The following is a 26,696-nucleotide window of genomic DNA, read 5'->3' as shown; positions in this document are numbered from 1 at the left end:
AGAAGAGCTTAGTACAATATTTTCAGAGTATACATAACAATGATATATTTGAGTTGAAAGGGATTAAAATTAATCAAGTTTAAAATAGTACCCTTTTTAACTCGTGAATTGCGCGTGCGCAAGATCGAGTTGTAGGTATGATGTGATGAATGGCGCTCGCTCGCTTGCTCGATTGGTCGATTCCTGTAAACTTTTTCTATTTTAGGCTTTTGAATGTATTTGATAGTTTTTGGCGAGTGATAAACAAACGAAATGGCGACCTTTGTTGCTAAGAATAGTGTTGGGGTGTAAAAGAAGCCAATGATAATCTTGAAAGAGTAAAAAAGTATACGTTTTTCATTTGTGAATTAATCAAAGTTTGCCCAATCTCCGAATACACTTTTATCTCTTGCAGCGTATATTTCATTTTTCACATCAATACTTCTATTTTCAAATGTATACATCCAGGAAAATGATTATTGTGTCCGAAAAAGAAAAAAAAGAAAACAAAGAAGGAAGTTAAGCAAAACCCACAGATTCCTTGAGAACGGCGGATTTGAATCACCTACGTCGCCACCCTGAAAATCTCACGGATCACCTTGGTATTTACCGTAAGGCTACCGATACTCCCTCGTACTTTAAAAAAACTAACTTTAGGAAACTTTATGTAAATATAAATTCTACATTTAAAACGCTGATCTTTTGGTAATTTCAACCGCGGGCTCAAACGACTCGAGTCGCTGCTCGCCGATAGTCCGATTTCGAAGTGTCGCTCACGGCCAACTGCTCGTAAAGTGACTTGTTTGAAGCTTGTTTGGTATTCCTGGAGCTGTATCAACGTTGGAAAGTGGTTCAAAAGTGGGAACTGCAGCGAAAGAAGCTCAAGCATAAGTTCAATCAATCGATATGCTGTTTCTTGAATGGTGTAACTCGCACTGTATATGCGTATGTTGTTAGTGCACTGTTAAGTTTGTAATGTATGTTTCCAGATACCTTGAATTAAGGATTTTTTTCTTAAAAATGCGTCCTGGAGTGAAGAACAGGAACTTGTAAAGATGAGGAGTGATATCACTCAAAATAAGTGAAATTATCAGTTCTCTAAACAAGGAATATATATCCACTAACAGTGAGTGATAAATACTGCCTAAAACTGAGAACAGAGTCCTTACTTTAAGGTGACTAAAGTTTCTCGTAATAGGACCTATTTTTTTTCAAAATGAGTAAGTAAAGATCTCAAAAGAGAGCACTTACTTCTCAAAGATTGTTAAATAATACATCATCCCTATGTCCTTGAGACAAGTATCTTAACTCCAGGAAGTGGTTCTTTCTATCAATATTTTGTGCATGTAACACAGGTTAGCCAGGCCATACTACAAACTCAACAACTTTTAATCTGACATAATAAACCCAAATTGTGCTTTCTTTAAAATGTTTAACATTATTTTGAACTTAAGATACATGCACAGCAGCAAGTTTTATTTTGAAGCAAGACTTAAGTTACACCTCACTTCATTTGATGTATATCAAATTAACAGCAAAGTGACATGGCTTTATACCTAACACCAATTCTTCAAGAAATGGCACAGCTACATGTTAACTTAATATGCTGAAATTTTAACAATTCAATAAAAGTCTTTATGCAGATTTACCAATACTAAAATAAACACTATATAGCGGCTTCATGACAAACACAGATTTCTCAAGGAATAGGTAAAGTAGTCTTTCCTTTGAATCATACTGAAGATTACTCTTTCTCTTTGCCAAAAATCTTGCTATAGATTTGCCTGTACCTAAATACTCGTCATAGAGGCTCTACACCTATGACATATTCTTCAAGAAATTGATACAGCAACTTTTCTTTTGAATCATATTGAAGATTAAAACAATAAGTTGACAGTCACAACAACAATCCCTTTACAAGGATGAATATCCTTGCTGGTGTATGACTATAATTCTGTCAACAAGTGGTTTATATTTAGTTTGAGATTCTTTACTCTGGTTCAGTAATTTTTTGTATAATAATCACATGATTGTAAGTAAAGATTACAAATGGTACCAGTTTACATTCCATGCTTATTCTTCTGGAAGTTATAAATTTATGATTTATTTTGACAACCACTTTGATTGTCATTTGAAATTAAAAACTCTTGTGAACTAGATGCAACAAGGATATTCCTAATGCTTTATATTTAGGGTAAACTAGGAACACTCAAAACTGTGCTCTCGTTTCATGAAGAATCACAGATATTGAGTGTGTTGAAAGAAAAATTCATGTAAAAACGTTTTTCAAATTATATTTAGTTATATTTCCTTGGGAATTTGACAATCACAATTCCACAGATATTTCTGAAATGTTGGCAAGCATTTATCATAAATCTAGTTGGAAGAAGAACCTTTCTACCTGGAATGAATACGTGCTAAAAGCAAGAATTTGAGATATTTATTCAATAGTGGAATTACCCTTAAAATGAGAATTCAAAGTCATAATTCTTAAAACAAGGAATGTAAATCTTATTTTTAATGGTGTATTCTTAAACTGAGGAACTTTCATACAAATGATGCACGATCCTCGCAGTAGATAGCGCTATTTAAGCAATAGCGAAAGTCAGACCTGAAAAAAATCAGGCCTGTACGGGACTCGAACCACTGACCTCTGCGATACTAGTGCAGCGCTCTTCCAATTGAGCTAACAAGCCAACTGGGAGCAGGCCGTTAAGTTGATTTGTAATAAACCCGTGAAGGTGATAAATGAGATACAATGAAATATATGAAGTTCATATATTTTTATCCCAGTTGGCTTGTTAGCTCAATTGGTAGAGCGCTGCACTAGTATCGCAGAGGTCAGTGGTTCGAGTCCCGTACAGGCCTGATTTTTTTCAGGTCTGACTTTCGCTATTGCTTAAATAGCGCTATCTACTGCGAGGATCGTGCATCATATGTATCTAATACCGCAGTACAAAATATATGAACTTCATATATTTCATTGTATCTCATTTATCACTTTCACGGGTTTATTACGAATCAACTTAACGGCCTGCTCCCAGTTGGCTTGTTAGCTCAATTGGTAGAGCGCTGCACTGGTATCGCAGAGGTCAGTGGTTCGAGTCCCGTACAGGCCTGATTTTTTTCAGGTTTGATTTTCGCTATTGCTGAAATAGCGCTATCTACTGCGAGGATCATGCATCATATGTATCTTATACCGCAGTACAAAATATATGAACTTCATATATTTCATTGTCTCTGTGGAACTTTCATTGGAGAGTATAAAATTCATAAAAGCAGAAATCTTGATCCTTACCTTTCAAGGAATTGAGTCTCAAAATAAGGAAAAAATCCTTGTTTTGAGTATCCACTGACTAACAATGAGAATTCCGAAAAACAAAATTTAGAGTGGTGTGAACATCCTTGTACTTGTTTTTTCATCTTTGTGCTAATAATTATCTCAGAAGTGCGAAACAGGCTTCAAGGGCAGTACTCAGTTGCAACACAGGCATAGGCATAAACATAACAAGCTAATGTGCAGGTGAGCTCAGCTGCAACATAAACACGAGAACAAGCGCTCAGTCGATATTATGTTAAATAGGGACATGGTTGGTATAAGCAGTATAGTGCTTGCTGATAGCCTGAAAGACTTTCGCTTATGTTTATCCCTACGCTTATGCCAACCAAGTCTTAACTAGACAGGATAAGCATAAAAAGAAGGAAACGTTTTGATAATCTGATGCATATATGCTTATCCTTATGTCCGTGCGTTCCATCCAGCGTATAAGCTTTTACATGCCTGTCCCTATGATTGCATCGCAAGTAAATACTGACCTCAATATTGGAACAATAGTTTTATAATAAACAAAACAGCACCCTTTTGAACTTTCATTCCACAAACCTTTACTGTAAAATCTGGAACAGTGACTGTCTTGCACCAAATCCTAATCAGGCCATATTTTCTGTCCTTGAGGCCTAATTTAGTTTCACATCATATTCCTCATAATGCTCATTTACCAGTCTAACGATTCCTACCTTAGTATGGAAATCAAACACCCATTTCTATAGACGACACAAATTACATTGGCTTATCCAATTCACGAGTTGGCTCACAGAGCATTTGATGTCAGTCATGGCTGTGAAAAAGACTTATTCATGACCGGCAATGACGAAATTACGTGATGACAGTAACAATGGGAATATGGCAGTCCCCTAAAGATAACTCCAGATGTGCGATGTTGAAAGCCCGAGTTCACGCAGCTATACTTCTAGTTCTATATGCGACGTAACGGACCCATTTATTTTTCCAAATTATTTTAGTTACGCCAAGAGCTTTTAAACTCATCTAACATTTGTCCGACAGAATAAATATGTAAATTCATTCAGGAAAAGTGAACAGGCGAAAGCCACAGATCCGTAAGAGAACGACAGCTCACCTTTTAAAACAAACGCGTGCCGCGTTCAGTTTCCTGGTCGTTTGATTAATGAAACCAGAAGTTGGAAACTGAAAGAAAAACTTATCCGGTCAATCTTAAATACAAATAAAGAAGCATTCTCGTCTAAGCGTGAGGTGAAGAAGGCTGGATATTCGCCGAGTTCCTTTTCTTAGCGTTTGTAACGATTATAATCGATATTGTGCTCTTAAAATTTGTCTTGCCTTGTGTCTTATTTAACCCTCCACCTGACAGAGTTGATTCACAAATGGCTTCTCGTTTTCAGCATCAAAACATTATTATGCGAACAGGTGCTGAGAATACACAAACTGATCAGATTAAGGATGCCATCTTGACCCAACATCAAATTCTCTACGCTGAAGAAATTTTTTGGTACCAAGGTGGAAAAATTGCAAATCAGATCTTGGAGATGAAGGTTTAAGGGTTAAAGAGTTTAAAGTTTAAGATCTATGTCAAACTTTGCAACAGAAAGTCTTCCTCAATATCTGAGATTGTTTGGATCTCTTGTATTCCTAGTCTATCACTGATTAAAACAAGTTTCCGTAGAAATTATTTTTGATTGTTTAAAAATAGAAAATAATCTTTTTTTTAAATTTTAGTGTTTTTTTTTTTCAGCTGCTTTCCATATAAACGAACCGTTCAAGTTTGTCGCGTTCAGTTCGCGTGACTTCAGAAATGCATCAAAAGCAAGAAATTGAAATAAAAATCTGTAAAGAAAAGATGAAGGCAAATAAGATGAGTCACGCGGGTGAAGAACAAAATTTTAACTTCATCGACTAAAAAAAAATTACAGAGAATCTCAGTTTGATTATTTAGACAACTTAAGCAACAAATCGTCAGCAGGTTTAAGAGGGTCTCAGTGGGGTGATGGTGTTTATGGCCAGCGGTTGGAATTTCGAGCATATTACGGCTAACGGTTAATTACTTTCGGTTGCGATGAACAAAATAATTTTTATGGCTAGTTTTTTTCTACGCTCAACGGTTAATCTTTTTTGTCGTTTTACGGCTAACGGTTCAACCCATCAAGAACCTCGTTTCAAAGATTGCTCACACGTTTAAATCCTCTACCACCGAATATAACCAAGTTTTTGTCAGAATTAAGAAAAAAAAATAATTATATTTTAACACAAAATCAAGCACACAGATTACGAGAATAACGAAAATTATTACACGACTCGGGCAGTCAGAGGGCCAATAACTAAAATCAACCGATCAAAATGCTCTATTGCCGGTCAATATTCTCTCATTATTACACGACTCGGGCAGTCAGAGGGCCAATAACTAAAATCAACCAATCAAAATGCTCTATAGCCGGTCCAATATTCTCTAAGTATTGGACCGGGCACTGTCCCGAATGGTCCCGAATGATACCGCACCTGTGTCCCTTTGAACTTCAGTCGTATAATAAATCTCTTATTAACCAAGCTTGCTCGGGACCGTACTGGAACAATATCGGCCCTCGGTCTTTTTTGTACGGACCTCGCTGCGCTCGGTCCGTACTGTCAAGACCTCAGGCCGATATTCTCCCAGGACGGCCCTCGCGCTTGGTTAATAAGATATATATATATATACTAGGATGAAAAAATCAAATCTTTCTTGACTTATGAGATTGTTTGAAATTCGGAATCTCCCGTCATAAATTTTTCATGGAGTATCGATCCGAAATATTTCAGTTTTCAGAGACCAGAGAAGAAAATTACTCCAGTTTATTTATCCTCTTACCTAACAAACACATATAAATCGTGTCTTTGTCGGTGTTACTTCTGAACTTATGACAAATAATGAAATTAAAATAATGAAACCTGATCATGTAAAAGAAATTAATAATTACCAATATGCTAGGATGAAAAAATCGAATCTTTCTCGACTATGAGATTGTTTGAAATTTGGAATCTTCTGTCATAAATTTTTCATTTTTCGATTCGGAATATTTCAGTTTTCAGAGACGAGAGAAGAAAAATATAAAAACAAAAATATATAAATCGCGACTTTTTCGGTGTTTATTTTGAACTTATGACAAACGATACTAAAATCAAGAAACTGAAAAAAAAAAAAACAAAAAAAAAACATTTCCTGCGAAACAAGCCGGATTTTTCGGATTCTCCGGATTTTTTATAGTCCCCTCCCCCAGTTGGCGAAGGCTGATCCCCCACCGTTTCCCCCCCTAAAAATTATGTGACCATCCAAAGTCCTCCACCCCCATGTCCCCCCTCCCCTTGCGAAAAATAATGACAGGTCGTTTAGATGGCAAAACGATAAATAAACAATTTCAAATTGGTTCAAATTAACACTGATTGGCCTCTCCTGATTCCTTTTACTGATGTTTCATCTGCACGAAAATCCGATAAAATGTATCAAAAGTATCTCGGATCTAGAACTTCGCTTTTCGATTCATTGAGTTGACCGTTAGATTTCTTTCACAAGATTTTTTCAACCACCACATGGGCTTATTTTGGGCAGAGAGTGAAACCTACGCAACAGAGTCATTATTTTTCCGAATTACTTTAGTTACGCCGAGAGCTGTCATTTCCTCCGTACATTTTCTGACACAACGAAAAGGTTAATTCATTCGGGAAAAGTGAAAATAATGAGCGGAAGCCATAGAACTATAAAAGAAAGACAGCTCACCTTTTAAAACAAACACGTGCGCGTTTGTATCCTGGTCGTTTGATTAGTGAAACCAGAAGTTGAAAACTGAAAGAAAAACTTATCCCATCAGTCTCGAATGTAAACATGCGTTCTTGTCCAAGTGCGAGGTGAAGAACGGAGGGTTGGATATTCGATCTGCGAGTTCTTTTTCTAAGCGTTTGTAATCATCGAGACTAAGAGGTGGTCTATAAAGAACGCCAAAGAGGTTAACATCCAGCCCTTCTTGGCCCAATAAATAATTTGTTATACAACAAAAATGTTTCACTTTCAAATAAAGAACGATTTGTTTATTATAGAAAGCCAACCGTGCACTAGCACATTAAACATTCGAGTGTCGTTTTTTTTCTTTGTTCTAATTGTCTTCTACCGCTTTTGCGACTCCATCGCCGACATTGTCAAAAAATGATAAACTTTGTAAGGTTGCTCCTCACAATTTTTTTACTTGCTCACTCAGGAACAAAGAGGGTGACCAGAGCGGGAAAAATGGTTCCATCTTGCCCGTTCAGCTAACCGATCAGAACTAACATTTCGCTTCATATTGCCTACGTGTTAGCTATATATTTAATAGTTTTAATACAAAGTAAGGATTTGATTGATCGATAAATAAAGAATTGTTTAAATATCACTGCTTCACTCTTCATAAAAAAATGCACAGAAAAGTATTGGAGCGTATGTTGTTTACATCATGATATTTTGCTCTTAAAATTTGATTTGCCTTGTGTCTTGTTTAACCCCCAAACGTCAGAGTTGATTTACAAATAGCTTCTCCTTTTCAATGTATCAAAACATTATCATGCAAACAGGCGATGAGAATACACAAACTGATCAGTGGTAAATATGCCATCTTGACCCAACATCAAATTCTCTTCACTGTTTTTTAAAGAAAATGTAGATGACCAAGAAAGGAGAATTACTTATCCGATCTTGGAGGTGAAGGTTTAAGGGTGGCAAAAACCAGTTTATTTTGTTTGCAAATCTATGTTCGCGTCAAACTTTAGAAAGAAAAATTTTCCTCAATTTCTGAGATTGTTTGGATCTCTTGTATTCCTATCACTGATTAAATCAAGTTTCCATATAATTTATTTCAGATTGTTTAGAAAAGGTAAATAATTTTTTTTCCATTTCAATGTGTATTAGCTGCTTACCTTACAAACGAACCGTTGAACTCGGCACGTGGCACGTGCCGAGTTTGATGCGTTATTCGTGTGACTCCAGAAACCAGAAGCAAGAAATTGAAATGAAACGTTAACCTGTAAAAGAAAGATGCATGCAAATAGCAAGAGTCACGCGGATATAGAGCAAAATGATAACTTGATCGATAAAAAAATTACAGAGAATCTCAGTTTAATTATTAAGACCACTGAAACAACGAATCGTCAGCAGGTTTAAGAGGGTCTCAGTGAGGTGATGGTTTTTATGGCCAGCGGTTGGAATTTCGGGCATATTGCTGCTAACGGTTAATTTCTTTCTGTTGTGATAAACGAAACATTTTTATGGCTAATTAACGGCTAATTCTTTCGTCGTTTTACTGGTAACGGTTAAACCCTCTGAGAACTTCGTTTCAAAGATTGCTTCCATGTTTGAATCCTTTATCACCAAATATAAGCAAGTTTCTGTGAGAATTCAGAAAAAAAAGACCGCCATTGAATTATTTTTTTAAGCTGCTTACCAAATGAAAAGGTAGAAGGTTCAGAGTTTAGTAACCTGACCGTTTGATGACTGAAACCAAATTCAAGAAACCGTGCCTGCAAAACAAAGATTTATGAAAATAACCAGTGTCATAACAATGTTTGAACTTGATCTTAAAACACATATGAACCATTAAACTCCCAAGAGTGATCAGGACAGAATTTCTCCTAAAAATATCAACACAAAATCAAGCAGACAGGTTAGGCGAATAAAGAAAAGTATCAAATAGGGGAGTATTAGTTGACCTAGTACCAAATTCTCCTAACTGACTTCATAACAATTATATGGCAGACAGTAAGGAGAATTAATTATGACTGAAATATTGGGACTGAAAGGGTTAATAATTACCAATGTACTAGGATGACTTCGAATCTTTGTCGACTTTTGAGATTGTTTGAAATTTGGAATCCTCTGTCATAATTTTATTCACGGAGTTTCGTTTTGAAATATTTGATTTTCAGTTTTCAGAGAAGAAAGAAGAACATTACTCAAGTTTATTTATCCTCTTACCTTACAAAAATATGTAAAGCGTGTCCTTTTTGGTGTTGGTTCTGAACTTACGACAAACGAAACTTACATAAAGACCTTGATCTGGAAAACCAGATTAATAGTTATCAATATACTAGGATGAAAAAATTGAACCTTTTTCGACTATGAGATTGTTTGAAACTCGGAATCCTCTGTCATAATTTTTTTTTCACAAAGTTTTGATCTGAAATATTTCAGATTTCAGAGACGAGAGGAAAAATATAAAAATAAAAATTATTTATATCGTGACATTTCCGGTGTTTATTCTAAACTTATGACAAACGAAACTAAAATCAGGAAACTGAAAAAAATTCCTGCAAAACAAAGACTGAAGAAAAATAACCCTAGTGAAGACAAATAACGACCCTGATCAGTAAAATAATAACAATAGTAATAACAATAATCTAATCCCTAAAATATATCATAACACCTTCCGCGTTCTGTTTCCTCATTTCTGTTTCAAAGAGGAGAAACCGTTCCGACAGAAGAGCGAAGTTATATCACCAACGATGAAACGCGTGTAGTTTCTTTAACAAGATATCATATTAGTACAAGGCTATGCTATCTCCTTTGTTTAACCCCGGGAAAAAACTTGGAGAGGACTATATAAATAATCTTCATCCCATACACCAATTTCGAAGATTCAATAGCAACTAAGAAAGAAACTAGCAGAAGAAACGTGCGCACTTTCTAATAACGATTTCGGCATTTTGTAATAACTTACGCATTTTGTGATACATATTGCAGCGTCATATTGTAGTAAAGGCGAGTAACGCATTTTGTAATAACGGCTGTAGCATTTTGTAAGAATCGTCGGTCTACGCATTTTGTAACAACATCCTATAGCAAATTGTAAGACTTTGTAAGATGATTTGTAAAGCATAAGACTTTCAAAGAATAACGCAAAATACGTTTGAAATGGTAACAAAAATGTATACAGCCGTAAATGGCACCCAAAAAAGCGCATTGACTGTATGTACACATTTGGCGAGATCGCATTTTGCGCGCCTATCTTCTTTAATTAAAACAACAATGCAAACGAACTTCCGTGCAAATATTTGTTTTCCTTTGGAATCTGATGGAGACAATATCATTAAGAATATACCCCTTCCGTGCGTTCTTCGCAAACAGTTGTAATGAAGAATATTAGATCTCACCTCAAACAGGCTCAGAATCAGATCTGTTTCATTAGTGAAGGATGATTCTCGCTGAATTTTTACTTGAATGCGTGCTGTAGATCAATCATATTAGCCGACGCACTCGACCATATCATATGGGCTGTCTGTCATGCTTTTGTTTTTCGCGATCTCTGATTTGTTCAGCCCATGAATCAACCTCGTTCCCAGGGTCTCCCATCTTCCCGCCCGGAGCGAGCGAGTGAGGGCGCAAGAAGATGAGAGACCCTGGGAACGAGGTTGCCCATGAGTCAGCTTGGGTAGAGGTACGCCCGAGGAGCACTAGTGACGAGTCTCCGAGTCGGGTGATGATCGGAAATTGTCGGTTGTTCCAATATGGTGGAGTATTCTAGTAACAACTTTTGCTATTTCACGACAGTCAAGCGATGTGATTGAACCGGATTTGAACATTATTACATACTTTACATGTGAATGATACATTGTAGAGGTTAAATCAAGGAAATTTAGCTAAAAAATTTGTATGGCTGTTCCCCTCCTTGTCGATCTCAAGTTTCTTGTTCGATTCAGAGAGTTTTAGCTCAACAGACTTAACACCGTGGCCGCAAGGACCTACGCTTGTAACGGTAAGCAAAACTCATGAATAGTATCGCCACTATAAAGCCGTTTTCATCATGCTACTGGTTAGAAAGATCCCGAGGATAAAATTTCTATTGTCTTGTACCTCTAGCCAGTTGGATTTAGTGAGGCTTAGTAAATACTACCGGCCAGAGGTACAGGTTGGATATTTAGTCGACTTTGCTCAATTTTTCAGTATGGTTTGCTTCACATTTCACGTATTTGCACTCTTACGAGCAGATCCATGCAAGAATCAAACAAAATCGCAAATCTTCGGTAAAGCTGAAAAAAATAATCTTGACTCTCTAGCATAAAGATAGCCTTAAGTATAAGTATATGAATGCCATGTAGTTTTTTTCCTTAAAATATCTGTTAATTCCTGAGAAAAACGTTGGAAGCTGTTTTCAACTTAGGCACAATTTGGCAATCCAAAACATGTGCAAACAGGGTTGAAATCGATTTTGATTCACTTGACTCACTTGTACTGTCAAAACTACAGCACTAGAAAAAGTTGTCATAGTTCCAATTTGTTGTATAACCTGTCATGGTCTAAATGCCACGATTTCATAAATAGTAGATTTATTTGAGTGTTCAAGAGAAGTAAAGAACTTACGGCTCTCCTGTGCTTCATAAAACAGTAGGTGAAAAATAGTGATAATTTTGAGCCTGTACCTTTGTTTAGAATTTTGTAAGATTAAGAATCACAATACCCAAGTTAACGATCTTTCAAGATATGTAAAGGTAAAGTTTACTTTGGGGAAATGAGTGTGGGATTTTTAAGAATTTGTTCAAAATCGTCAACAAAATACATGAAATCACACCCTGTTGTGTAAGGGTAACCATTAGCAAAAACAAAATTGTTTTTGTTTAGAAATGCTGGCAACTCAAAAAGCATAAAGAACAATGCAAATATACTGACCTCAACTTGGATATTATATTCTTGAATTTTCAAAGTGCTTCATTTTACTGTTTGTTTAATTTCATTCGTGAGGTTTATCATTAACAGAGAAGCTTGCTGCTGCAGCCACAATCAAAACCAGCTTGGTTTTCGACGAATTCTTTATAGCTCACTTTTCACATTTGTACTCTTTATACTGTTATTACAGTTTTTCCTGAAAATTCTGACAATAAAGAAAAATACACCTTGCTTGCAAAGCAATACAAAATTTGCATACCGGGCTGAGCAAGAGTTCATGACAGTGATTGGTACATAGAGTGGATAAGGTATTCCCAGTGGCTAAGATTGGGTCTTTTTGCCATATGTGTCTTTTGTTTTTGACAATTGTTGTTCCGAAGTTTTCAATCAATTCAGTTCAAAACAGAATAGAGGTCTTGATGGTTTTCATTGACAGAACTACCTTACATGATTTGCATATCGCAACAATATAATACCGGTATGATAAATTTACGAACATGGACTGCCTACTATGCTCCCAAAAGAGCAAAAATTATATTTATTAGTGATCTGAAGAGAAATCTGCTACCTCAAAGTAATGAATTATAGAAAGAGACCGCCTACTTTCTTTTCCCCCACCCTATGAACAAATTCAACTGTCATGCAAGCTCATTTGGCCTCTATGCAAATGTTTTTTAGAGATTCTAGTGTAACAAATTTCCACACAGTCTGTCAAACAACAGATAAATGATGAACAGGTTCAATGACAGAAAACTCTGAACATAAACTCTAAATAGTCAGCTCGATCAGTTTTTTGAATTAATTTTGTCACAAAGGACACCGACACATCATATCAAGGACACTAGGAACAAAGTTTAGATGTTTTCAGGAGCAGCCATTGTGATCAAACCACGACATAAAGTGACGGTGCAGATGTCATACTTACAGAGCCTGCAGAATGGAGAAAATGGAAAACAGAAAAACTTTGGACTCTTACGAACAGCTAAGAATATAATATTTGAGTTAAGGTTATTATATTTACTTTCAATTGCTGTATGCATCAGAGTCGCGTCAATTTTTATTATATCAATGTCTTGATGGTCACATGCACCTAACAGGAAGGCATGATTGTATGTCTTTCTTCACAATTTTCAAAAACTTGCCAAAAATCCAAAATTCATTTCCCCAAAGTAAACTTTATATATTTTGAAAGATCATCAACTCTAATGTTGTCTTTTGTAATCTTATGAAATTCTGAGCAAAGGCACACGTTCAAAATTATCATTGTTCTTCACCTACCATTTTATGCAACATGAGAGAGCCTTAAGCTTTTGAATTCTCTTGAATACTGGAATTAATCTAATCTTTATGAAATCATGGTGTTTAGACTATAACAAGTTGTACAACAACTTAGAACTATGGTAGCTTTTTCTAGTGCAGTTGTTTTGATACGCGAGTCAAGTGAATCATGACCTATTTTAAACCTGTTCAGTGTCACCAAATTGATCCTGGGACTGGAAACGAAATGTTTTCTCTTTTTTCAGAAATGAATAATTTTTTCAAGGAAAATCTACGCACCAATTATATACTTTCTAAAGGCTACCTGTATGCAAAAGAAAAGTGAATTTTAGTTTCTTAACTTTGCCATGCAATGTTTAATTTTTGCATGGATTGGCTCTAAATTAATCTTACACTCCTTTGAATTTCTTTTTTTCAGAATACATTTACATTTATTAATTTTTCTTTTATTTAGTCTTGTAGGTCTGTAGCTGGTAGGATCTTTAGGGGCCGAGAAAATACAACCAGCTAGAGGTACACCTTGCATATTTAGTCGACTTCACCCATTTTTTACTACAGTTTGCTTCACATTTAACTTTTCTGCACTCCAAATCAGTCTTACACTCCTTTGAATCACTTTCTTAATTATTTAAATGTTTTCAGTCTTGGACCTCTGGGTGGTAGGATCTTAGGGGACTTAGAAAATACTACCGGCTAGAGGTGCAGCTTGCATGTTTAGTCGACTTTGCACAATTTGTTGTATTGCAGTTTGCTTTGCATTCTAAAATTTACCATTCCATGTTAGTCCTACACTAAACTGGAATGATGTTTTTCAAGAATATCTTCTTGTCCCTTGGTCATGTACCTCTAGCCCATATAATCTCTGGGTGGCTTAGAAAAAAACTACAGGCTAGAGGTACATGCAGCTTGCATTTTTGGTGAATTTAACTCATTTTATTTTATTTTTGATTTATGCAAAACCTTTCTACATTCTACATTAATTTACTCTTATACAGTGTAACTGACACAATATAGCAGCGTTCGAACTTTAATTTAGTTGTACACGCAGTCTTGTAACATCAGTGTGCGACTTTTAATTTAGTTGCATGCGCATATCGCAAGCACTCACGAAAGCGCTGCAACAGCCCGCAAGCTGTATAAAGGTTACATTGTTTTCTTTTGTCATGAGTTGACGCAAGATCTTTCGACTGAAAGTGAAGTTTTAGCTGCCATGCTCAAACATTTTTAATTGCTCTAGTGATAAGCGGCACCAAGGTAAATATTTTTACGCCTTTTAGTTTATTTAATTGAGCAATTTGTATCATTCTTTCTTTAATTGCGATTTCTCGTATTGTTAAGTAAGTTAAGACTTAAAATTTATTTTAAGCGAAAGTTGCTTAGGACATCATAAGCAACTTACACCATTAATTGTAAATTGTTATTTTTCCTTTGTCTTGTGACTTTTTGAGTCGCATGAAATGTATTTTCATCTGATTATTAACACAATATCATTTGTAATTTGTTTGTACTTTTATTCTAGTTCTCACAATGTTCGTTTAACAAAGTAAGAAGTTAAATAAATTTTTACAGACATCAGTTGTGAACGTTGTGATCACTGGAGCAATATACAGCTGTGGTGTCACTCCATAGATAATTATATCTCAATGCTTTGCAGTCTTGTTCATCTGGCTAGTAGCATCTTGGATCACTCAGAAAATACTTCCAGTCAGAGGGGCTGCTTATGTATGTGAAGTAAACTTGAAATGATTGACAATATTATGTTCTAAATGAATTTAAGGTAAACAAACTTTGAATTAGTTCAATCTGTACTTTCTTTGGTTGTGGATTTATTTCAATACAAATTGAACCAGTTTTAGGTGAATTTGACTCAAAATTCATTTCAGACTTGAACATGTCAACCAGATTTACTGAAGTTTGTCATGCAATATTCTGCATAATTAAGTATGAGTGGAATTTCTCAGAATGAAATAGTCTCTATTTTCATGATATTTGTGTTTGATCAGAAGTATTGCTGACAATGCCCAACATTGATTGAAATACTAAATCAGCTATAGGTAGTTATAGTATAACATGATTTTAAGGGAATTCCACATTGTGGACATTACATTCAGGAGCTTAAATTGTCATTTGATCTCTCTCTTAAGTGCTTAGAAATATAACTTAAGGATTATTTTTGTTTGGACCTAGAAACTAATGGTCCTCCCCCACATTTTTGTGAAAAAAGAAATTACTTATGTATTTTCCTTGCGAAGATATAAATCAAAGAATGTGTGTTGTGGACATTACAAAAAAATCAACCAATAATTATTGTGATCATTTTTAATTCCATTTTCCTGTGAATTTTTAAAAGGTATAAACTTGTAAAATGGTTGAAAATGTTCCCTAAAGGTGAAAGTTTATAACTTTGTTGAAAAAATCACCCAGGCAGAATAGCTTTGTGTGTTTGCAGTAAATAAAAACATGTGTTGTGGACATTACAATTAGGGGATATGGTAAAAATAATGGTATTAACTTAATAGGTATTGTATTGGTATAACATGCAATTTTAAGGATCTTATGACAATTCCTTGCAACAAGCCGCACATTGAGCAATGGTCTCTTCTTGTTGTTCTGCCAAAGAGTAAGATAGCTGCTGTGTTAGATAGTAAACCTGAAGGATTTGTAAAGCCTTCAACTCAAAATGTGATGAACAAGATAGGAGCTGCTCTAGCAGAGTCCAACTTCAATGTGGTGGACTGGACATTTGCATGTAATATGAAAGAAGAACTCCCCCAGCAGACAAATGACTTCAATTGTTTTCCAGAATTTAGGCTTGGAATGGCATATAACCTGCACAGAAGAATCTTCCAAAGATCCCTGAGCCTGACATCACAGTAGACTAGTTCTACGCAGCAGATTACCTCACCAACTACTTATACATTGGCAGAGCACAGAGTGTAGAAAACCAGATGGTGACCTTTAGATATCTACACAGAGTAGGAGCTTTCAAATTTGACTTTCCTAGAAGAGCAGATATCAACACAAAGCCTGTCTGTTCAGTTTTCTTTGATCCTTTGACCATTGAGAGTAAAGGTCCTCTTATTACTCCCTTTCAATGCAAAAAGACATAGAAAAGATGCAAACAGCATTTTGATTGTAAAATTATCCTTGTATCAAGCTAACAGAACACCATAAATAGCTTCTGAATTGAGCTTCCCGTTTTACCACAAATTAAACTTAAAAGGTGCAAAAGTTGTGGACATTATGTAATGTCCACAACAGAAGTTTGAATATATATATTTTGAAGAAGAGATCAAGTATTCCTGAGATTTTTCTTTGACAGTTAAAAGGTACAGGTAATAGCTATAATTTCATGGCAAAATGAATGCCTTACTCCCCTTAGCAGAATTGTAATTGCAGAGTTAAAAATTGTAGGTGGAATTCTAATTTTAATCGTAAGAGCAACATAAATTTTTGAGTGGCTGATATGGAATGGGCATGGCAAGTAGTGACAAAATTTTAACAATTCCAATCATTATAGTTATCAAGCTTTCAAAATACATTAAATCTACTATTATATTCCCAAAAATAAAAATATGATTGTTTCAGTGTCTCATGTGGAATTGCCCTTAATTCACCAAATTTATATTTTCCATTTGTATTTTCAGTGATATTTAACAGCATGTATGATTGTATGAAAACCTTCTGGCAAGTTATTCTTGAAAATATAAAATGTTCTTTTACTATAGAATTTATACAATTACAAAAAATTAGACTGGGCTGTGTCTGTCTTATTTATGATATTTTTCAAGTGGAATTGCCATTTAAAAAGCAATAAAACATTCATATTTGAACAGCAACCAGAAACCCTTTACTTATTGCCTAAAATGACGTACTCCCAAAGGGTGAATCTTGACATGTGCTTTGTTTCATGAGTGGTTTCTCTCTAGACAAATCAACTTGGGAGCCGTGGGAAAACATTTCCCTCTCTTGTATCCGGTATGACTGACTGATTGCTACTAATATTCTACCATTGATTTTTTTCAGGATTCATTTCATTGGAAACTACTTTATTTTAATTTTGAAAAGAACACTCAACCTTGCTACAATGTTAAATAGAAAATGCAGTTCTTTTTACTGAGTTTACTTATTAACTTTCTTTAATGTTACATTCAGGGAATTTAGGGCAGATAAGTTGGGCATATGATCAATTTATACTGTGCCTCACTTTTTCAGCTACAGAATCAAGCTTATGAATGGCATCTTTTCTATTTACTGTTTAGTTAGTTCCATCAGAGTCCATTAAAGGCATAAAAAAGCTAGTGTCTGTTTTCATAATTTTCAACTAACAATGGAGTTGAAATATTTACACTTAAGTTTTTTTTTCTTTCTTTCAGGTTTTTTGAGAATCCATCTCCAGATGAAGTGATCAACTATGATCAGTGTGCATCTCCTAGAGTTGCCATTGAACAACATCTCAAATCCAACTCAAAGTAACCTGTAACTATTACATTCCACAGTGATGTCCACAAATTTATTTTAAAAAGGATAGAAATTGTCAGGGATGGTTGGCATTTGTGAACAAAGCTGACTTTCCTCACAAATATTTGCCATGCTTTTGGGACCACTGTGCAGACAGTCATGGCCAGGGAGTAAAAGTGTTCTATCCAATCAAGGTTAGACATTTTATTTCTTTGTCTCCAAGAAAATATAACATAGATGACCACAATATTTCCCTTAGAACTTTCTTGAAGCTTACCTTCAAATTTATTAAAGTAGCTCTTGGAGATGACTCTTAGACTGTGAGTACTTTCCTCTGATTTTCTCAAGACGAGGTAGCCTTTTATCATGTTTCAATATTGTTATACATGCTGCATGTGGTTAGCATGTCACACATTCTTTTGCATAACCGATCCACTTTTCCCCTAAAGTGGAGAATGTATCAATCCAGTTTTTTTATCCCAAAAGATAGAAAGATATATTAAAATTTAAATGGCACAATGTTCTGTCTAAGCAACAATAATTATAGTTCTGGGGAAGTAATCAGACTTTATTTCTTCCAACTACCATTTTAAAGTAATCATCAACACTAGATGGTTGAAAAAAAGAGGTGAAATTGATGTACATGTCAGCAAATCCCTGCAGGAATAGAAAGAAGTGAAAACTGTTAAATCCAAAAAATAAACAATAAAGCACAGAACTTAATAAGTGTCTCTTATGCCACAAAATACGCAAAAGAAGGTATTAATGTTAGTAACATCTGAAATACATTGATTGATAATAGTGAACCTTCCACAATTCTTCCACAGTTTTTGCTGTGTTTTGCTGGATCAGGGCTTCTAGTTCGCCTGGCAAATTCTTCAAGAGTGTTTTCCTGTCATCCCCCATAAGGCTAGTTCATTCCCAAGTCCCAGATCCTTTTCTATCTGCATTCCTTTTCTCTCAGATTAAGAATGAAACGTCACAGCTATCGTTGGTCCGTATGAGCTAGTTCACAGGTGTACTTTTTTCTTGCCAGTGATCCAAGTCTTCTTATCATACCACTCCATTGCATCTCGTACAATGTTATCTGTTAAGATATCTGAAATGCGGAACGTTTATTTCCTTTTCTTTTAGGTAGCGAGGACATTTGGAAAGCCTTACTAAAATAGTAAACACTATAATTACAATATACAAAAAATCGCGCGTCTTTTTTTCTCAACTTCGCGCGCAATAGTAATAGTAATAGTAATCAAAGTTTAATGTCTTTACGTGGGGCATGGTTACCCATATTGCCCGAGCCAGAGGCTCATGTATGAAACGCAAGACAACAACCCACCCATCCCACCCCAGGGGAGGACATCCATCACAAAGTAATCTCGTGCGTGGGAAATTAACGTCTCCTGCCCCTAATCCTGCAGGAGACGGGACCTCCATTTATTCGTCCCCATCCGAGAAGACTAGAACATCTAAACCCTTTCTTGATGTTATAGAAAGGCAGCATATTCTTCTCTAAGACCTTGAGTGTTGGTTCGGCGGGGGCTCGAATCCTCGACCTCCCGCACACCAGTCCAGCGCTCTATCCGTTGAGCTAACCGGGAGGTGGTAATCTAGTTTCTAGTCTCCCCCCTCCCCCGTAAAAGAGCTCTGTTGGAAAGCCTGGAACATTTTCCTACAAGGTAGTGACGATGTTTTCACCAAAATAATCCATTTTCTTTTCGCGCAACCTTCGCGTATTGGTTAATATGGCGCTTTTGTCAGAGTGTCTACAATTGCGTCAAAAGGTGCTAAAAGCCGAACCCAGTTCTTGACGAAAAACCCGGCAGGTACAAAAAGCAGGTCACAGGTCACAATTGTATATTATATGTTCATGTATATTATATGTTCATTTCTGACGACCGGAAATGAACACTATAATGCAACGCCTTTACTCTATCTTGTGACCTGTGACCTGCTTTTTGTACCTGCCGCGAAAAACCCCATGTTTTACACAGACGCAAACTAATTTGGAGCTTATCGAATGGATGCAAAGTAAGGTACATGGCACTTGTGCACCTTAGTAAATTGAAAACAGAATCCGGGTCTGCGACGATTGTTGACGCAAAGGCCTTCAAAGTGGTGTCCTAAGGTAGACCTTGAATGAATTCGAAAAACCGAACCGAGATTTAAAGTTTTCATGCCACGCATCGCTTCAGAACAATCCTCGAAGGGGTGGGATGAAAACAAGATGCAATGTATCTTTTGATTTAGAAAAGGTTTCATCTTAAGGATAAAAGAAAAAATTATCGCCCATATATTTTCTGTAAAGAAAGGCTCGATACTGAGCCCGAAAACTTTTTTTCCGAAAGTGTGGCGAACACGGTATAAGGTTGGGGCGAACTCGATAGGGGGCGAACGCGGTACAATTCGTCACGTTGCAACTGCGCATGTCGATTCGATTTTTCTGGCGATGGGGTCTTTGACAAACGTTTAAAACTTCTATTTTTGTTGGGTGACCCAAAAACCAGGTACGAAGAACGGGTTACAGAGGAACGCATCCTCGGAGACCCAGGGGCAGTGAGTCGATTTCAAGTTAAGGGCAGAAGAGCCCCTGGGGACATTGTCTTACAAGACTAGTTCCAAACGGTCGCAGTCGTTCTGGCATCTGATTGGTGCCAGAAAATCTTTGTGTTTTTCTGCCCAATCAGAGTGAAGTGTCGTTTGGAGTCCTTTCGTGTGTTTTAACATGCACATATACAACAAGCTCTGTTGCTCGCTGTTTGTCTCGGCCGTACGACGAAGCTTTGCGCGAGGGGAAAAGTTTCAGTCTCAGCTCACAATGTAAGAGAAATCGATCAGATTGTCTGCGAAATCTTACCGGAAATTATACTGAATATTTTCGCAGGTATCACAAGAGAACGAGTTTAAAAGTTTGCGAGGTTCGTTTTAAAACATAATGGTTGCAGACATTGATATGTCGCATTAAACGTTAGACGAGATGTAAGCTTAAATATTTTTAGATTTTTTGTACAATTTGTTGTGACTGAAACTTTTCCAAGCCCGTGAAGTTATTTCGTCGCACGGGCCACGCAGGTATGTCAAGCAACTGGCGCTTACGTAGCTTTCTGTGCGCGCCAAATTCTAATCGTTGCTTTGTAGTAAATTCTTTACAATATGGCCAAACTTGCAGAGAACGTTAAGTACGTGGACGACCTCCAGCAAGCGCTTAAAGAAAGCTTAGCTGTGTTGCCGGTTAGCTAATTAAAATCTGAACAAAAACTAATCATCGAGAACATCGTGGAAAGGAGATATGTTTTCGGACAGTTACCGAAGGGGTTTGAAGAACGTTAATCTTTCAACTGCTGCGTTGAGTGTTCAAATTCTTGAGCTCGAAAGGCCACGGATCCTATCCTAGTCCCTTGGTCATTGTCACTTCACCTCTTTTGTCGATAGTTGAAGACCAAGTTAATTACCTTTGATCATTGGGAATCGATGCTGCTTTCATTGGGGAAAACAAAACCAAAGAAAAAGAAATATTGGATGGAAAGGGCGAGCTTGCCTTATTGCAAATGTCAGCTTAGTACAGGGTTATCTACCCACATCTAATAAACAAAAGTTTCCACGTTCAGCTTTTCTTTTTAATTTTTCAAGCGAAGATTAGATTAGATTTTGGCCGGGCGTGCACAAAAAAATGCGTAAGCGCCAGTTGTTCGACATACCTGCGTGGCCCGTGCGACGAAATAGCTTCACGGGATTGGAAAAGTTTCAGTGACAGCAAATTGTAGAAAAAAATCTTGAAAGATTTAGGCTTACATCTCATCCAACGTTTAAAGCGACATATCAATGCTTTCAACCATTGTGTTTTATACGAACCTCCCAAACTTTTAAACTCGTTCTCTTGTGATACCTGCGAAAGTGTTTAGTATAATTTCCGGTAAGATTTCGCAGACAATCTGATCGATTTCTCTTACATTGTGTGCTGAGACTGAAACTTTTCCCCTCGCGCAAAGCTTCGTCGCACGGCCGAGACAAACATAGCGAGCAACAGGCTTGTTCAATATGTGCATGTTAAAACACACGAAAGGACTCCAAACGACACTTCCCTCTGATTGGGCAGAAAAACACAAAGATTTTCTGGCACCCATCAGATGCCAGAACGACTGCGACCGTTTGGAACTAGTCTTGTAAGACAATGTCCCCAGGGGCTCTTCATGCCCTAACTTGAAATCGCCTAACTGCCCCTGGGTCTCCGAGGATGAGAGGAACGGTGAATGAAGAACCAGGAACGAGGAAACGGGAACGAGGAACAGAAGAGGAGGAAGAGGGAACTGGGAACGGATATTAATGAACGGGGAACTAGGAACAGGGAACGATAATCGGAGAATCGGGTAGTCTGTTGCTCAGACCCTTTTTTTCCGTGTGGTCGTCCGTCATTTTAAAGTGTCATACGGATTACCGCTGTACTTTTGAACCCTATTTTCTTGTTCCAGGTTTCCTGTTCCCTGTTACCTGTTCCCCGTTCCCTGTTTTCTGTTTCCTGTTCCCTGTTCCCCGTTCCCTGTTACCCGTTCCCCGTTCCCTGTTCCCTGTTAGCCGTTCCTTATTTCCCGTTCTCTATTTTTATAATCTATACGAATGTAAAATCTCTTTCATAGCGGTTAGATTAATCAACACATCTTTAGTTTTCGCAGTCAGCTTCTGCTGTTCTTCGGGATGAACTGGCCAGTTAATGGGCTAATCAATTCGAAGCTTAAATAACCATTCTCTCCCTTCCCCTCCCCCAGAGCAACCCCGTGGCATTTTACAATCGTCTGTATCCAGAAAGAAGGGAATTTAACCTTGCCTAGGTAGGAAGTGTTGAGCGTAATCCACGTGTTTTTAAACTTTTTATAGTGGAGGTGTTTCATGTTAAAGAGTCTGCTTTCGTGAGCGAACATCCTCGGAGACCCAGGGGCTGAGTCGATTTCAAGTTGGGGCATGAAGAGCCCCTGGGGACATTGTCTTACCAGACTAGTTCCAAACGGTCGCAGTCGTTCTGCCATCTGATTGCCAGAAAATCTTAGTGTTTTTCTGCCCAATCAGAGTGAAGTGTGCTTAAGAGTCCTTTCGTGTGTTTTAACACGGACATTTACTAGTAGCTCTGTTGCTCGCTATGCTTGTTTGGATTGTGCGACGGAGATTTGCTTGAGGTGAAAAGTTTCAGTCTCAGCCCACAATGTAAGAGAAATCGATCAGATTGTCCGCGAAAATCTTACCGGAAATTATACTGAATACTTTCACAGGTATGACAAGGGAACGTGTTTTAAAGTTTGCGAGGTTTGTTTACAAGACGATGGTTGCAGTCATTGATATGTCGCTTTCGACGTTAAACGAGATTTAAACGTAAATCTTTCTATATTTTTTGCATAATTTTCTGTGACTGGAACTTTGCCAATCCCGTGAAGTTATTTCGTCGCAGGGGCCACGCAGGTATGTCGAGCAACTGGTACTTGCGCAACTTTCTGTGCGTGCCAAAATCTAATCTCATCTTCGCTTAAAATAAAGAAAAGCTAAGCGTGGAAACTTTTGCTTATTAGATGTGGGTAGATGACCCTGTACTACTACGCTGACATTTGCAGTAAAGCAAACCCGCCCTTTCCATCCATTATTTCTTGGTCTTTGGTTTTGTTTTTCCCATTGAAAGCAGCATCGGATCGATTCTCAATTATCACTGAAGGGACTAGTGGAGAATCCGTGGCCTTCCTAGCTCAAGAATTTCAACTCTCTAGGCAGCAGTTGAAAGATTAAACTCTTTCCAAACCCCTTCCGTAACTGCCCGAAAAAATCTCTCCTTCCCACGATGTTCTCGTTAATAAGTTTTTGTTCAGATTTTAATTAGCTAACTGGAAACACAGCTAAGCTTTCTCTTAGCGCCTGCTGGAGGTCGTCAACGAACTTAACGTTCTCTGCAACCTTAGCCGTATTGTGAACGAGTTTACTACAAAGCGAAGATTAGATTTTGGCGCGCACAGAAAGCAGAAAGCTACGTGGGCGAAAGCGTAAAAGTTGCTCAACATACCTGCGTGGCCCGTGGGACGAAATAACTTCACGGGATTTGCAAAGTTTCAGTCACAGAAAATTATGCAAAAAATATAGAAAGATTTAAGTTTAAATTTCGTTTAACGTTTAAAGCGACATATCAATGACTGCAACCATCGTCTTGTATACAAACCTCGCACACTTTAAAACACGTTCTCTAGTGATACCTGCGAAAGTATTCAGTACAATTCCCGGTAAGATTTTCTCGGACAATCTGATCGATTTCTCTTACATTGTGTGCTGAGACTGAAACTTTTCACCTCAAGCAAATCTCCGTCGCACGATTCAGACAAACATAGCGAGCAGCTGAGCTACTAGTATATGTCCGTGTTAAAACACACGAAAGGACTCTAAAGCACACTTCACTCTGATTGGGCAGAAAAACACAAAGATTTTCTGGTACCAATCAGATGGCAGAACGACTGCGACCGTTTGGAACTAGTCTTGTAAGACAATGTCCCCAGGGGCTCTTCCTGCCCTAACTTGAAATCGACCCACAGCCCCTGGGTCTCCGAGGATGGTGAGCGAATGGTTTGGAAGAAACTTTTCACATCGTAGAATGTTTATGAGCGAAAAGCCGAGCAGGAGCAGCAAAAACTAAAATGCGACTGTGCTAAATTCTACAACATACGTTGATCACTCAAGGAATCCCTGAACAGAAAGTTATGCTTATGTCGGGCTTTTGAACGCAATTTTGGCCCGGGGGAGGTGGAATTTGACCGAGCCAATCTTCAAAAGCTCAAATACTGGGAGGTCTGGGAGGGTTGCCCCAGAACGGATGTAGAAGTTTCGAATTGATCGACGCCAAATGAGTTCTTTTATAGCTGCGTTAAGCGTACATAAAAGAAACACTTACGCTAAAACCAGCTAATGAAACACACCAACGAGGCGTTGTAGTTTGAAATAGCATAGTTTTTGTTGCTTTTTTTGGCCTATAATCTACAAAAGGACGCTCAAGAATGGTTATGAATACGAAGCTTTCGAAAACAGTTTTAAAAGTGTACAGGAGCCCATCAACATTGTTGATGATGGGCTCCTGAAGTGTATCGTTTTGAAAAAGCACCGGCTTTTACTCCGTCTTCTGCGAGGACAATTGAAAAAGGAGGTTCTCGAAAACGTCGACCGAAAAATGCGTCTCATACTCGCTCCCCTCTGTGTTTTCCAGTGTTTTGTTACTGTGGCTAATCGCAAATGCATCGATGTGGACAATCGACAGCAAAACGAAAACACTGAGTTTGGGTGAAAATATTAACCTCCCTTCACTGACATTTTTGAAAACGCCCTAGTGTGGTGGTGGCCCGCGAGCAGCCGGCAGCTATCTCTGGTTCTTTTTAACATCTATTAGGTATCTGAAAAGTGGAAAGCTGTCGGGAGTTTCGTGTAAGTTTTGCAACTAGTAGCTTCATTCCAGCTCGGATCGAAATCCGCCAATCACAAAATTCATGTTGACCTCGTAACCTTTGGAGTTCAACTTCCAGAGGTAACCAATCAGAGTACAAGGAGTTTGATCCCTTAGTGAAATCTGATACATCGTCAGTGCAGCTATAAAATTGGCGCCCGAGCAATTGCACGTTGCGAAATTGTGAATTACAGTGTCGCTCTGAAGGTTGTCGTTTATCGAAGAGTGTGGTTTAGCAGAGGGTGAATCTTTGTCCGAATCATGACAAAATTACGTAAATCTTCTCGCGGTGTTTCAGCAGAGAAGAAAGCTGGTACAATGAAATCTGGTGTTGCAGTCGACAAGAAGAAAAGGAAGGTTAAGAGAAGGGAAAGTTATTCGCTGTACATCTACAAAGTGTTGAAGCAAGTTCATCCTGATACTGGAATCACAACCAAAGCCATGGGCATCATGAACTCCTTCGTTAGCGACATCTTCGAGCGCATAGCTATGGAGGCATCTCGCTTGACAAAGTACGCCAAGAAGTCGACAATGAGCTCTCGCGAAATCCAAACTGCTGTACGCCTACTTTTGCCAGGTGAACTTGCGAAGCACGCTGTCAGCGAAGGTACGAAGGCTGTTACCAAATACACAAGCAGCAAATGAATGATAAGTACGATATTTTCGGTAAAAGCAAGAGACTTTTTAAAGGCACTATAACTTTGGTGTAACTCCCTGATCAACCAGTTTACAAATGTTGTTGTTTACTTTGTTGTTTTCAAACTATACTGAAACAACTTTGTGTGAATATGGCACTTCTCATTGTAATTTTGTGAATATCGGTTGAAATAACCTGCCTTTCATCAACGGACGATGTCGACTTTAGATTAGCTCCTGTATGTCATGTTATCTTTGCTTTGACTTATATTAAAAGAGAAAGGTGTTTCAGTCGGAAAATTTTCTCTTAACGTGTCTCTAACTTGTGACATGAATGCCTTGCAACGCTCACTGTGTTCCAGAGTTTGGGACAATGTTACGAAAGGTGCACAAATTGCTTAAGCCGACGCTCTGCAAATATGTTTGTTTACAGTGTTATTTGCTGCGAAGCAGAAACGGGAAGCGAGGATTTCCTGCCTTCCTCCCGAAACAGCCTTCTTGAAAATCGAAAAGTAAAACCCGATTTTCTTTTATATACTTTTTCAGATCCATGTATAGTTTTTAGATCACCTCGCAAATAATATAGGACGCGAAGGCAACGGGCGAGCGATCCTCTCCCGAGGTCGTCCCGCGTGGTATTTCCTCGGGTGGGAATAAAGCTGAGAACTGAGACCCGTTCAAGACTTATACGTGGTATTTCATACATTTTGCTGATCCTTACAAACAAACGAAAAATTCGGGGAAATTTTGGATAACGGCCGAAACATTGTGCAGTTTCACTGCCGCTTTACGACTCGTTTCATTAGCGTTGCAACTTCTTACAATAGGCCTGTAGCCACTGAAATGAAAGGAAAGTGGTTTGAAAGTCTTCGCTTTATATTTTTCCCCCTTAACCGTTAAAATCGTAAGCTTGACAGGCT

At 37.6% G+C, this 26,696-nt stretch overlaps 2 long non-coding RNA genes and 1 pseudogene across 3 annotated transcripts; 2 read left to right on the top strand and 1 right to left on the bottom strand.

Annotated features, from left to right (window-relative positions):
- Nucleotides 1-318: 318 nt before the first annotated feature.
- On the bottom strand, nt 319-10,537 carry LOC148724692 (uncharacterized). 2 transcript variants are annotated; one of them, XR_015990469.1, is made up of 6 exons: nt 10,439-10,537; nt 9,264-9,344; nt 8,734-8,809; nt 8,210-8,314; nt 7,044-7,109; nt 319-844 (listed from the first exon to the last, which is right to left on the bottom strand). It is a non-coding gene; the product is annotated as an uncharacterized LOC148724692 (long non-coding RNA). The 2 variants fall into 2 exon arrangements; XR_015990470.1 differs by lacking the exon at nt 7,044-7,109.
- Nucleotides 10,538-10,762: 225 nt separating this feature from the next.
- Nucleotides 10,763-18,488, top strand: LOC148724691 (uncharacterized). The gene is made up of 3 exons (XR_015990465.1): nt 10,763-11,040; nt 13,681-13,739; nt 17,603-18,488. It is a non-coding gene; the product is annotated as an uncharacterized LOC148724691 (long non-coding RNA).
- Nucleotides 18,489-23,777: 5,289 nt separating this feature from the next.
- LOC148724690 (histone H2B.1 pseudogene) lies at nt 23,778-26,403 on the top strand (annotated as a pseudogene).
- Nucleotides 26,404-26,696: the final 293 nt, after the last annotated feature.

This window comes from Stylophora pistillata, chromosome 8 (assembly GCF_964205215.1).
Source record: "Stylophora pistillata chromosome 8, jaStyPist1.2, whole genome shotgun sequence".
NCBI classification, from domain to species: domain Eukaryota; kingdom Metazoa; phylum Cnidaria; class Anthozoa; order Scleractinia; family Pocilloporidae; genus Stylophora; species Stylophora pistillata.
This window is presented reverse-complemented; position numbering and strand designations above follow the sequence as displayed.